Source organism: Alligator sinensis, unplaced genomic scaffold, assembly GCF_000455745.1.
Source record: "Alligator sinensis unplaced genomic scaffold, ASM45574v1 scaffold738_1, whole genome shotgun sequence".
Classification (NCBI taxonomy): Eukaryota; Metazoa; Chordata; order Crocodylia; family Alligatoridae; genus Alligator; species Alligator sinensis.
The window spans coordinates 52,540-65,765 of record NW_005842382.1 but is presented as its reverse complement, the minus strand read 5'-3'; the positions used below and the strand labels follow the sequence as shown (position 1 = coordinate 65,765).

General features: G+C 39.8%; 1 protein-coding gene across 1 annotated transcript in view; it reads right to left on the bottom strand.

The window, feature by feature from the left end:
* LOC102369842 (sodium channel protein type 1 subunit alpha) overlaps nucleotides 1-13,226 on the bottom strand; it is a gene marked incomplete at its 5' end in the record, with an annotated part of 86,956 nt that overhangs the window by 21,196 nt on the left and 52,534 nt on the right. The gene's annotated exons all lie outside the window — the stretch shown is intronic.

Below are 13,226 nucleotides of genomic sequence, written 5' to 3'. Positions count from 1 at the left end.
AAGCCTCAGCACAACTAAGACTAGTTAATTATGTCTGCTCTGACACCACAGAATCTTCTAATCCATCCCAATATTAACTTGTTTTTTCAATGGGTTGGAAGGAAGGAAGGACGGATGGACAGACAGACAGATAGACAGACGGACAAGCACATCCCCACCCCCTTCCCCCTCTCACTCTTTTCAGAAGCTAGCTAGAACTAATAGTAACATGACAAGTAACATTAAACAAGGCTAAAGTAGATAAATAAAATGTACCAGGGTGATCCTATAAGTAGGACCCTTAGAACATTTATACACATCCCCTGGGAGTGGGGGGGAGAGGAGGGGGTGGGGCTTTAATTAGCCCCTTTAATTAAAGCTCCTGGAGCATCATGTATATCAACATCCCCTCACTGAAAAGTAGCAGTAGAGGTGCTTTAACTAAAACTTGTTGATTGAGCTTTTGTTAAAAGCACTCCCGCCACCATTTGCAGTGTGAGGATGCTGATACACATGAACCTGGAGTCTGCTGGAGTTCAGTAATTACCATGCTCCAGCAGACCTCTATCGATTGATACATGTGTATAGGTGCCCTAAGGCCCTGCATCTTTTCTTTGATCAGTTGATAAGGGTGTGGAAAATAATTTGCCATGGACCATGGACTATTCCCCATGGACTATTAGGTAGAATTAAAAGTGCACCTTAAATGGGGATGAGTATTTTTTCATTCCAGACTTGGTCAAAGAAAAGAATAGCTAAACCTGTATTCTGTGCTAAAGGAATCTTTGATTCTGTGACTTATCTTTGTTTTATTATACAGAAGATTTACCAATCTACAGTTGCCACTTGCAGATATAACTGAGTAACAAAATAGCATTACCTAAAACCTGATTAAACTGTGCAAGAATCAAGTACCAGCAAAGACCTTCCCTTAAGAAATGTACCAGGATTTTGAAAATTACCATGCAGGAGAACACTGATCTGGCCATCATCAAGTTTTGGTATAGTGGACAATAGTGTTGAGCTGTCGGTACACATGATTGCAGAAATATAACTTTTTAGAAGATCAAGGATTTCCAGTATTCTGAAAAAAATTCAGGACTCAGCATGGCAGTTGAGGTGAGAGAGTTTGCTATAGTATGGCAAAAAGTGCTACCTGGTTTTCTTAGGGGTCAATTTCTTACTTTTTCTGCCACAGACCAAAAAGGGAATCACATCCCTGAAACAAACCACTGGTTTTAGGGCACCATTACATCCTTGGTCAAAACCCTTACTATGAGCAGCAGCAGCGGTAGGTATAGGATGCTCCCCACCATTAATTCATTTTTTCCAAACATCAACGTCCAAACAGTTGTAAAAAAATGTCGATACTAGCAACTACCCGGTATCCTTTTGCTGAAGGGAGATTTTGAGTTTTTTAGCTATGGTCACTTTGACACATGGATTTGGACATCATTCAGTAGAGAGATTTCTGAAAGCTGGATCTTATAGCCCTAATATTTACACCCTCCCTAAGAATGCTTTTAGGAACACAGTCATTATATTAGGAAAAGATATAGTGGAAATGTAATTCTTCATAGCAAGGAGAATCATCAAGTCAGTGCCATAAGGCACAAGAATGAAGGAGTTTTATTACAGATCTTTTCAACTTACATAGTTCATGTTGCTTTAATCACCCTGAATCATAGGCCTTTCAGTCACTATTTCCCCAAAGGAACAGAAAAAAAGAAATCAAGGTGGGAGTCACGATGTCCCTCTTCTGAAGGAAGCAACTGGTTTTCTATGCTGAACTCTGTAGAAGTTTAGAGCTACACATGGATAATAACCAAGGACCAGGTGTATTTTGGATGTAAGAGGACAGCAGTTAAGTAATAATTTTTTTATGTTTATAATGTATTTTGTCTTTTGGGCTGGCATTAATCAATGCTGCTTGGCAGTGATTATGTCCTAACAACACTTATTGGTAGTGCACATGGTCTGCTTTATTGCCCAACTGATCAAAGAGAGCAGGATGAAGTGGATGCAAAAATCACTACAGATATTCACTGATATCACAGTGTTGCTGAAGGAACAGCTTTGAGACTGATGATAAACTACACTTTGTTCATCATACAAATGGTGTACAGAGGAGGTCTGTCAGATTTAGTTGAAATACTTACTGCTCCAAGGCAAGATTCAAGGCATCATGCTTCTGGCAGAAAGATTTTTTTTCACAGTTAATGGTGTCAGCTTGGCTTACTGCATAAACAATAAGACTTATGGGTGTAAGTCTGTCTATTATAGGACCCACAGCAAGACAATCTCAAGGGACCACCATGTTCAGTATAAACAAGAAGGAATAGGAGGTCGCATGTCTTGTGTTAAAAACTTTGCAAGAATGACATCAGGCTCTCTCTCACAAGGTATTGTCCACTACTTACCTAACTGGAAAGGGGAACACAATTGCAGACAGACTGGTTATCTGATTCCCTTCCAGCCTCAGGGCCCTCATCTTAACAGTCTGACTCCTGACAAAGTAGATCTTCTCCAGAGGCCTGGTGTTTCTGAGTCTTGGAAGGAGTCTACCAAAAGGATTTATAAATGCAAGTTGAATATGTTTTTTGGGTGTAGTACAAACAGGACCTCACAGTTCCCTTTAAATGTTTTTAAAAAAACCCTATTTGACTGAATTTTGCCTGTCTTCTTTGTAGACAAATTACATTCCCACATTTTTTTTCAGTCTGCCACATACTCATGGAAGGACCAGTGACATTGACTGGTTCATGCAACCCTTGGCAGATTTCAAAAGCCACACATCATAAAATTAATTTCCTCCATGAGAAGGACTTCAGCTCACACACTGAGTATTTGTTAGCACCTAGAGACAGATCTACACAATACCAAGTGTTAACCTATGACATGTGGTATTAAAAAAATAATCGTCTTAGATTCCATCCAAAGGTGGTGATGACAGAATAATGATGTCTGCCTACTCAAGCTGAATGGTGATAAGTCCTTAATGTGAAATAGATGCTTTAGGAAACTGACCTGGTTTTTTTCATGATGCCAACTCACTGGACCATCCTTAAAAGAATCATGTCTAAATTACTACTTGATTGGTTGCATTTTCTTATTGTAATGACCCTAGCAGGTTTGCACTTAGGAGTTGTACAGTACTTGTAATATTTATTATAATATCATTTAAGATATCTTTCAACCTACTCAAATTCCAAGACTCAGAATCCTGTCATAACTGTATTTTGAAGAAGGGGAAATTATCTGTAATTTTTCTTCTTTGAAGATAATACTCAAGATTTTTACTTATGTTCTTCCCTCACAGTTTGGTAATTCTGTGTTTGATGCTTAGATTTTTTTCCCTATACCTGGAAAACACTGTATATTCTTATATACAGCACACCCCAAAATATAACACACTTCTTGTTTTTGAAAGGCAGAATGAAGAAAAAAGATGTTTCCAGTGTTATAGCTGCATAGAGCAGGGGCAGAACCTAATCTTCAGCTGACTCACACTCCTTCTTAGTGTAACAGAAGCAGCTAGCAGACTGCAAAAATTGCCCTATGAAAAGTTAGCTTGATTAGTGGAACATCAAAACAAAAAGGAAAGGCAATCATTAGCATCTGTGGAATGAAGAACAATGATCATTAAGTTAACTGAATGCCTCAATTTTATACACTGTTATAAAACTGGAAGTCTGTGGATTTCCCAAAGTGTGATAAAATAGGGTTGAGTTTTTTAGGAGCCAGGGGCCTCAGAAAGCATGAGCAAATTACTCTAAAATAACTACTTGAATCATAAAATGAAAATAATAGAGACATCTAAAAGCAAACCACCCAGCTTAGCCTGCAGAAAAAGGCAATAATACCTCATCATCCATATAACCAAAGCAGCAAAAAGATCTAATAGACATTTTATCTTCAGCTACTGCCAGTTCATCCATCCATGGAACCAGCACATGTCCAGAACTAGTCCCAAATTGACAAGGGTTAAAGAAATATGAGACATCTAAACTTCTTAGTCACCCTGCTACCATCTTTTCAATGATCTTATGCAAAAATAGCCTAGTGTGTGCTGGATGATAACTGGTCAGGTTTGTCAACATCTATTTACAACACCTTTGTAACAGCCATGTTAAGTCAAGGGCAGCGAACAATCTGCTGCCCCTAAGTGAAATGCCTTCCAAAAAATATGCCCAATTTTTGCTCATTTGCTCTTGCCTGCCAAATATGATATGAGTTACCATTGTGGAATGAAATTCATCCAAGTTACAGCAGAGACTTTCTTGAAAGTTAAGAAAATATATTGCCATGCTATGAACTTCAAAACATTGCCATGTGGTTCCAGTTCAGTCTAAATTCAAAAGATTTTCACATAAATATACACACATCTACATTTATATCATACATACATATATATATATTTGGTTCATTTCTAGGTATAAAATTTTTAGGTGAAATATTTTAATATTTTTTAAAACCTAACTAGTTTTATAGTGTTAACTATTTTGTATTTCACTAAAGATAATTGTTTTTATGGGCCAATTTTATAATTCATTGGTATGGTAAGCCTCTGCTTTCTGGATAGTTAAACCACATCTTAAGTCAAAACTTCATAACTCGAAACCAGTTTTCTCATAGGAACCATGTTATAAGTGGGGGATTGGTTCCTTTATGATGCTGGATACAGCTGTGTCCAGCTGGTCAGTCTGTTGTGCTGGAAGGGGAGAGGGAAGGGAAGGGAAGGGAAGGGAAGGGGTGTGTGGGGGGGGGGGGGCGGATCAAGGTTCCCAGTGGTGAGGAAGGGGCTGGGGCAACTTGCTCGTCTGGTGGCTCCTCCCACTGATCCAGGAGGGCATAGGGGGATGTGTCCCTGGATCTACGTAGAGCAGGGTGGGTGGAGCCAGGGCTGCACCAGGCTGCACTGTGTGTCGGGGCTATAGATTCATAGATGTTAGGGTCAGAAGGGACCTCAATAGATCATCGAGTCCAAACCCCTGCATAGACAGGAGAGAGTGCTGGGTTCAGATGACCCCAGCCAGATGCCCATCTAACCTCCTCTTGAAGACCCCCAGGGTAGGGGAGAGCACCACCTCCCTTGGGAGCTCATTTCAGATTTTGGCCACTGTGAAGAAGTTCCTCCTAATGTCCAGTCTAAATCTGCTTTCTGCTACCTTATGGCCATTATTTCTTGTGACCCCCAGGGGCACCTTGGTGAGTAAAGCCTCACCAATTCCCTTCTGTGCCCCCATGATGAATTTTAGGCAGCAACAAAGTCTATGCTGTCCTGCAGTTTGCTAGGGCAGGATGGGGCCACTGCACTGCCTCTGGACAAGTGGTACACAGCAGTGGGAGCTGCCCCCACCCTCCTGGCAAGCCACAGCTCTGTCCCGCACCCACCTTGCCCCAGCTGGGCAAGCAGTAGCAGGGCATGGGGGGACATATGCCCCCAGATTGGTGTGGGTGGGACAGGGGCTGCTCCATGCTGTGCTCTGGGTGGGTGGTGGGGCCTATAGCCCACCCATAGCTTCTGCTCTCCTGCCCGCCCTGCCCTGCCCTGTCCCACCACCTGTCCCGATTTGGAGGCACACTCCCCCCTATGCCCTGTTGCCACTTGCCCAGCCAGGGCAGCAGGCATGGGATGGAGCCGTGGCTTACTGTGGGGGTGGGGGGGCGGGACAGCTCCCACCGCTGCATGATGCTTATCGAAAGGAAAGGCAGCAGAGTGGCCCCAGCTGGGTGAGCTGTGGGAGGGCACAGCCCCCACTCACAGCACAGCTTGGTGCAGCCCTGGCCCTGCCCACGCCACCTGGCACAGATCTGGGGGCACACTCCCTCCCCATGCCCTCTCAGAGGGGCAGTGGGAACTGCTGGATGAGCAACTTGCCCCAGCCCTAGCCCCTACCTCACTGGCCTTGATTTGCCCCCCGCCCCCGCCACACCCTTTCCCTTTCTCCTCCCCTTCCACCACAACAGACTTACCAGCTGGATGCAGCTGTATCCAGCATCGTAGTCGAAACCCATGTTGGAAGGTCGAAACAGGGTGTCAGTTTATAAACATCTTAAGTGCCATTGGTTGTAACTTGAAAAGTCAAAGACCGCCTATATATACACACACACACACACACACACACACAAAACCTGGGAATGCAACCTATTAGTTTATTATCTTACAAAGACATGTGGTACAAAAAAGAAAAGCACATGTAATGAATATTGTGCTTTGTTTAGCAACCAGTTCGTGCTAGAAATCCATCCAGGAAACTAGAGAGTTATACAATTTTCAAACTGAGCAGAGTGGAATGAATAGGTCATACAGAAGTTTAAACAATAGTAGCTTGAGGGTTGATCAAATTAGCCAGAACTATTAAATAGATTAGACCCAAACCAAGCAGGACTGTCCACTCAGGGGGAAATTATTTTGATGGTTCTATTAAAAGCTAAGGGAGTGTGGCCAGGTATACCAATTTACTCTCTCTCTCAGTTAGCCTTCCAAGGATGGCTGAGGCATTTTGGTATGCAAAATGGGAAAAACTAGACTGTCACTGCTCAAGTTATGTCTGATTTGTGGATAAATGGAGGGTTTTAATCTGACAGTCAGTTACCTTACATATATGGCAAAGTATGAGCATCTGACAGAATTCACCTCTAACCAGTACATAATCACAAGGAACAGCTAAATATTTTTGTGATATAAAAAACTACAGATTTTCTTTTTTCTTTTAAATATTCTCACAAACTCACCTTTGCTGAATAATTTTCTTGGATGCCAAGTGCATATACTCTGTGCTTAATGGGCTATTTGAACTATAATTATGTGAGCTACAAAATACAAAAAAAAACATTTTGAAAAATATCCAAACAATTTGAAGCATGGGTAAAGGTGGAGGTAAAGTCTCATTCTACCAAACTATTTTTCCATCCCCTCATACTAGCCCTCTCAAGTGCAGAGAAATGGAGGTATATAGAAGAAAATTACAAAAGTTGAGAGAGAATATGGTAAAATATGAGGAAAAAAATAACAAAAGACTAGTAAAGAGAAGAATGAATTCTATTCTTCAAAAGTGGTAACAGGCACATATACAGACCAAGATATAAGAGAAAACAGAAAGGCTGGGGGTTCTAGATGGTAAGATTTAGGATAAGACCTGCTTTTTGTGTAATACTAACACTGAACTAAGGAAAGTATTAACAGAGACATTGGAAAAAGGTCATAAATTAGAAGCAGGAATTCAGTTTTAGAAAATCTGGGCGGCAATTCAGAAAAGACAGAAAAGATAGGCAGGTAGATGGGAGACGACAGAATTAAAGAATGAACTGATATACAAAACTGAGTCTTAATCTGCACAACAGTGACATCGAAAGTTGAAGCTAGCAAGAGGTTTCAGAGAGGGAAAAATCAGCTCCACCCAAATACAATACAATCATTTGTCCTTTTGCTGAAGTGCTGTGTCACTGGAGAAGAACTATGGGCTACTAATTTGGTATACTACCTCAGGCAGTAGCATATACCTTCAAAGGAAGCAGATAAAATGAAAACACATACATAGAAACTTCATAACACACACGGTATTCTTGCACTTTCTAATTCCAGTTAGTTCTGTTTATTCCTTGAAGTATAGCCACTTGATGGCTCTTATAATATTTAACCTAGCTAGTATAACTGTTGACTCTTCTTCTCCTTCATATCATTGTCTAATCTTTATTCTGAATTTAACTAATTTGGTAAGTTTAATAAAAACTTGAGGTTCCCAGGACAACTATAATTCTGTTTTTTTAACACATATTCATTACCTCATTAAGGAGTAACATAGAAATAGATTTGTTTATAGATTGCATGACATGATATGGCATGTTATCTGCCAAGCAGCATGTCAGATTGGCCAGATTTATGAAATAATAAAAATATTGTAAATTCTTATGAACACATAAACAGAATAATTAGTTGATATTCATAGATTCATAGATGTTAGGGTCGGAAAGGACCTCAATAGATCATCGAGTCTGACCCCCTGCATAGGCAGGAAAGAGAGCTGGGGCTAGATGACCCCAGCTAGATGCTTATCTAACCTCCTCTTGAAGACCCCCAGGGTAGGGGAGAGCACCACCTCCCTTGGGAGCCCATTCCAGACCTTGGCCACTCTAACTGTGAAGAAGTTCTTCCTAATGTCTAGTCTAAGATATGGGAGTTCTCTCGGCATTTCCTAACTTTTGAAAATTCAGAGACAAAACCTTTATCTTCCTATGGCACTAAAATAGTGTTTTTGCACTTAATTTATTTGCTTTTTATTTTTTTAAAGATACTTTTATCAAAAAAGAGAAAATATGACGTGTTTCAATTTGTGATCCTTGGTTGAAATGATTTTCTTTAAAATATAAACAAAACCCAGCCAAAAGTCATAAGCATCTTTAGTCAAAAGTAACTTCAGAAAGTTACAAAATTTTAATCTAAATGTGTAATTACTGGCTCCAATGGGCATATCAAAGTACTAAAATATTCCTTTTAAGATTTCTAAAGACCTACAAACAGAATCCTGACAGAGCATTTTTTTTAAAGTTTTGTAACTGAATAAAACCAAAGGACAAAACTTTCATTTTTCTTAGCACTCTGGGTTAAGAAATAAAATCAGATTTCTCAACTAAAAAGCCTTCAAAATACAATAAGCCTAATAAAGGTTTGTGGGGAGAGACCAATGTTCCATCCTATCCAAGCTGAAGAAAGATTATCCTATAAGGAATAGGATATATCTTATTTTTAGATAGAAATTGTAATGACAGATACTTGGTGTCATGATTTGTAACTTAGGGTGTTGGCACAGGTTACCTTTATAGATCAGAAATCTGTGGAATGTTATTATGTCATAAAATGATGGTGTTCATAGAGCAATCTCAGACCTACATGACTGTAACTTGCCACTAGAGGGCTGGTGGGCAAGGGTCTGGACAGGAGCCAGGACTCTATTCCTCCTCTATGGTAGGAGAGGAGTGGGGGGGTGGCATGTAGATCCCAGGTAGAGAAACCAGCATGGGGTCTGTGGCTTCCCTCCCTCCACAGCTGGCAGGAACCCAGTCAGAGCAGAAGGTGTGAAGGGAGAAATCTTGAAAAATTGGTTGGCTAGGGACAGACATTCAAAAAGCCTGAGCCTGAATTGATTCAATCTTTGCAGGTTAGTCTAACCTGGCTCAGCTGAACTAGTTTGTAACCATACAGACATCCCATCTGGACTGAAAAAAATGCAGGCACATGCCTATAGCGGCTTAGGCTAGAAGCCAGGGGAGGGGTGGGGGAGGGTGTCTAGAACATCCATTCCACAGTGCTGAGCTGAGGAGGGCATGGCCAGGCTCTGGCAGGATGCTCTGATTAGGGAGGGGTGTTCCCACCCCCTTCACTGTTGATAACAGAGCAATTAGTTACACAGCAGGGAGTTACACAGGGAGCGTTTATCAGCCCATCAACAAAACAAAAGGTCTCTCATTAGATCAAGCTCTTCTTAAACAACTTTTTCCAAGGAAAGAACAGAGGTTCATTACCCACTACCTGTTGATTAGCTCCAAAAAGCCCTAAGCCCACACTGTCTGGTCTGCCTTTGTCCTGTCTCGCATAGCACGGGAGACTACTAGAGATTTGGTGGGTGGGAAGGGATAGTGTGGTTGGGACCTGTACATTCTGGGATGCTGCAGGAATGGAAGCAAGATGTTTTATTTTGTCAGAGCATCCATACTATCCCCTGGAATGTCCTGGGCAAAACAAATCAAAGATAAACTTCAGCTGTAGTGGTATATCTTTAAAATGTTTAGAGGCTACTTATGGTGGTTTAACACCCCTTAACTAGTGACTGCTCTTGTTTTAAATGCCTTTATGACATTTTTTATGTGACCTGTGCCAAAGCCCTTAGTTGCATGTGACACTATTGTGTTCCTTTTAATAAAGCTTTTTATTCAATTTTTATTAAAGTCTAAACCAGTGATTCTAAACCTTTTAAGATTCAGGGCCTCACTTCATAGCTTATTTTAATTTAACAGCACTCCTGGTTGAGAACCACTGTTGTACTGCTCAGCTTACCTCAGTCGTTCTCAACTGGAGTCCTGCCATATCCAGGTAGACCTGCCCTACATGCCTTGTATGAAACCATATACATCTAAAGCAGGCAGGAGCACTTGCTCTTGCTGCAGCCCTTCCAAGTCTGACCCTCCACACTTTTTCCAGAAGCAGAAGCACGTGGGCAGGACTGGGCACTCCTTCCCAGAGGTGTAGCAAGTTCTTTCAGCACTGGAGGCAGAGGTTAGGGGGAAGGAAAATTATGCTGATCACTGGAGAGATGGAAGGTGGGGGGAGGGAGGAAGAAGGACACAAGTCTTATCTACTTCTGCTTTCCTTAACTTGGTGGCAACTGCTACTGCTGCGGCTATTGCTGTAGCAGCATGGGCTTAGGCTGCTGCTGCTGGGGACAGGCAGTGGCTCCCCAGAGACTGCTCCTGGTGCCCCAGTAACCCTCCCCCAGGGTGCAGGGCTGTGGAGACTATACTGGCACCTCCTTTAAGTTAGTACTTGGGCTGGTGCTCCACTTGGTGCCCCCTTCTTACACTACTGCTCCTGCTATGTTAGGCTTATCTGGCTGGGTATGAGGCACATGGGGTAGTTCTAACTGGCTGTGGTGGCAGCAGTGCCTATGCCAGCCGCACCCTGAAAGGGTCCAGTGGCACCTGATTGAGAGGCACTGGTCTATTTGATCAACAACATACAAACCTTTCTAAATGGAAGGAAAAATAGCTACTGAGTGGCTGAGAATTTGAACACAAAGATCACAAAGTAAAAAAAAAACCATGCTAAATTAGAGATAATACAACATAAACTTCATTTATACTGGAACCATGAAAAAAATAAACATATTAATTCCAGAAGACACTGGACTAGGCTGGCTACATTCTCAGGCATCTCATGTTTGCAGATTTATATTCAAGGTCTCCATAGAGAAACAAATTTTCTTAGAAAGATGTTATAATGAATACATTTAAAAATGTTGATTTGATTCCTGGATAATGTTCCTAAAGACAATTCTACTTAGACTGATACTTTACCTGCTGATAATATCTGCGTAAATCCCTACTAAACTTTCATCTTTAACAAAGGCAGGTTCCTGTGAATAATTTCATAGATTGAAGGACGATAATGGTAAATTTGAAAATATCTAAGAAACTTATTTCAACATCCTGTCAAAAACTCTAATTCTTTCTCTCCTTTTCTTCCTCCTGTTATTTTGCTTTATTTTATTCTGTAAAGAGTAAGGTAATATTATGAGTTAATTTTACAGGCATAAATGTAACATTTCACTAGTCTTAGAAATGTGATGTGTGTGTGGTGAGATCTTTCATTTTTTTTAGATGTATTCATTCTTTAAAACTTCAGCAAAACATGAAATGAAACATACAATTAGACAAGTACCTATACCAGTAAACATTCAACCCAATACTTTTGATGTGTTCTTATTTAACTATAAATGTACTAATCATATTCTGTACACTATTTTAAAATGTTTAGAACTGCACCCAAATATCTTTCAACAAAGTAAAGAACACATGATTCAGTAGAACTAGGTATATGCTGGATTTCAAGTTTAAAGCAAACTTTTTTTGATTTAACCAAGAAAATAAGAAATCCCCAAAAATCTATTAACTGCCAAAAAATTGTCCTCCCATAATACCAAGTCAGATAACTCAAAGTTGTTTAACTGATATTCACAAATAGTTTTATTTATCTGCTAAGACCAGGCATCAGAAATTTCACCCCCAGAGGTATTTTTTAAGAATGTTCAAATAATTTGAATGAAAGAATAAACTCTAACAGTGTTACTGTGACATTCAAATTAGAACACCCCACTCCCACCTGCTCTCCTCCACCACCACAAAATTATAAGTCATAGTGAAAGGATTAAGGGTAGCAAAGGGCAAAATACAGTACCCATAATAAAGGGCTGAGGGGAGGAACCAGCGCTCCACCCCATCCAAGTTGAAGAAAGATTATCCTATATAAAATAGAAATATATAGTTTATCATTAGTTGGAAAGCTGTAATGACAGACACTTGGTGTTATGATTTGTAACTTACTAGTTGTATGTGACACTGTCGTTTTCCTTTTAATAAACTCTAGAGTGCTCTTGAAATATAAGGCATTCCAGACCAAATATTTCCCTGGTAAGGGAATCTAGAAATAGCCATTAAATTTTAGAGTAGATTTAAAGCATCAATTATGGTAATTTAAATTTATATGTTGTGAAATTGGACTGGAAATTTGAAATACAGTAAATGTTTAAAGCCAGCAGCAAGAAACATGCATGGGACATGCAAAATGGAAAGAGCAATGTAGATAATTTGTAAAGGTTGTTTTTGCCTACTACTAATGCTTCTCTATTACATAAATCAAGCATGGTAGGACATGCTTTATTCAGTGAAATTATACACAAACACATGCGTTACTGTTACTTAAACTGATTTGCTAACTCAGCAAAGCAATGTATATTTGATTATCTACATTTACAATAGCATACAAATCCAGAATTAGTGCAAGAGCATTATACTACAAGGAGCACTAAAGCTAAACAAAAAGCAACAGGTATTGTAAAATCTCAATTTGATGGTAGTTATATTTGTTAATCTACATGCACTGCGATGAGAATATAACCCTAAATCTATAGCCGAGATTGAAATTAAATAAAGCAATTCTTTACTTTGCCTTCCAGCATCAAAGTGGAGTTGTTTTTATGAGTTCTCTTATTTAACAATATTAAAACATTTCTCAGAATGCCATGCAGAATCAGGTATTTTCTATGTTCTTACATTACTGAAATTTACCTCTTTGGTCAGGGCTAGCACAGTCTGTAAACCACTAAATCCAATTTAAGTCTAAGTGGTTCATAGGTCTTGTGCTGGCCCTGCACAGAAGGGATAATTTAACTCATTGGAGAGCAAAGAAATCATAAAGTTTGTAAATTATTATAAAATAACTGAGAGAACATTGGAAAATGAACAGTACACAGGACAAATAGAACAGAGTCATTATTGTCCTGGCTTTGTAAATGGTTAAAAACACTATTTAAAATGTTGATATTCCTCCAATTAATTAAATAGTAAACCAAGACATTTTTTCTTTAATAGACTCAAAGGTTAGATGAGGTTCTCTGTTTTGAAATCAAGGAAACTACACTAATTTAAACCAGCTGACAACCTGCATCTTGATTTTTCAAAATGTATTCACA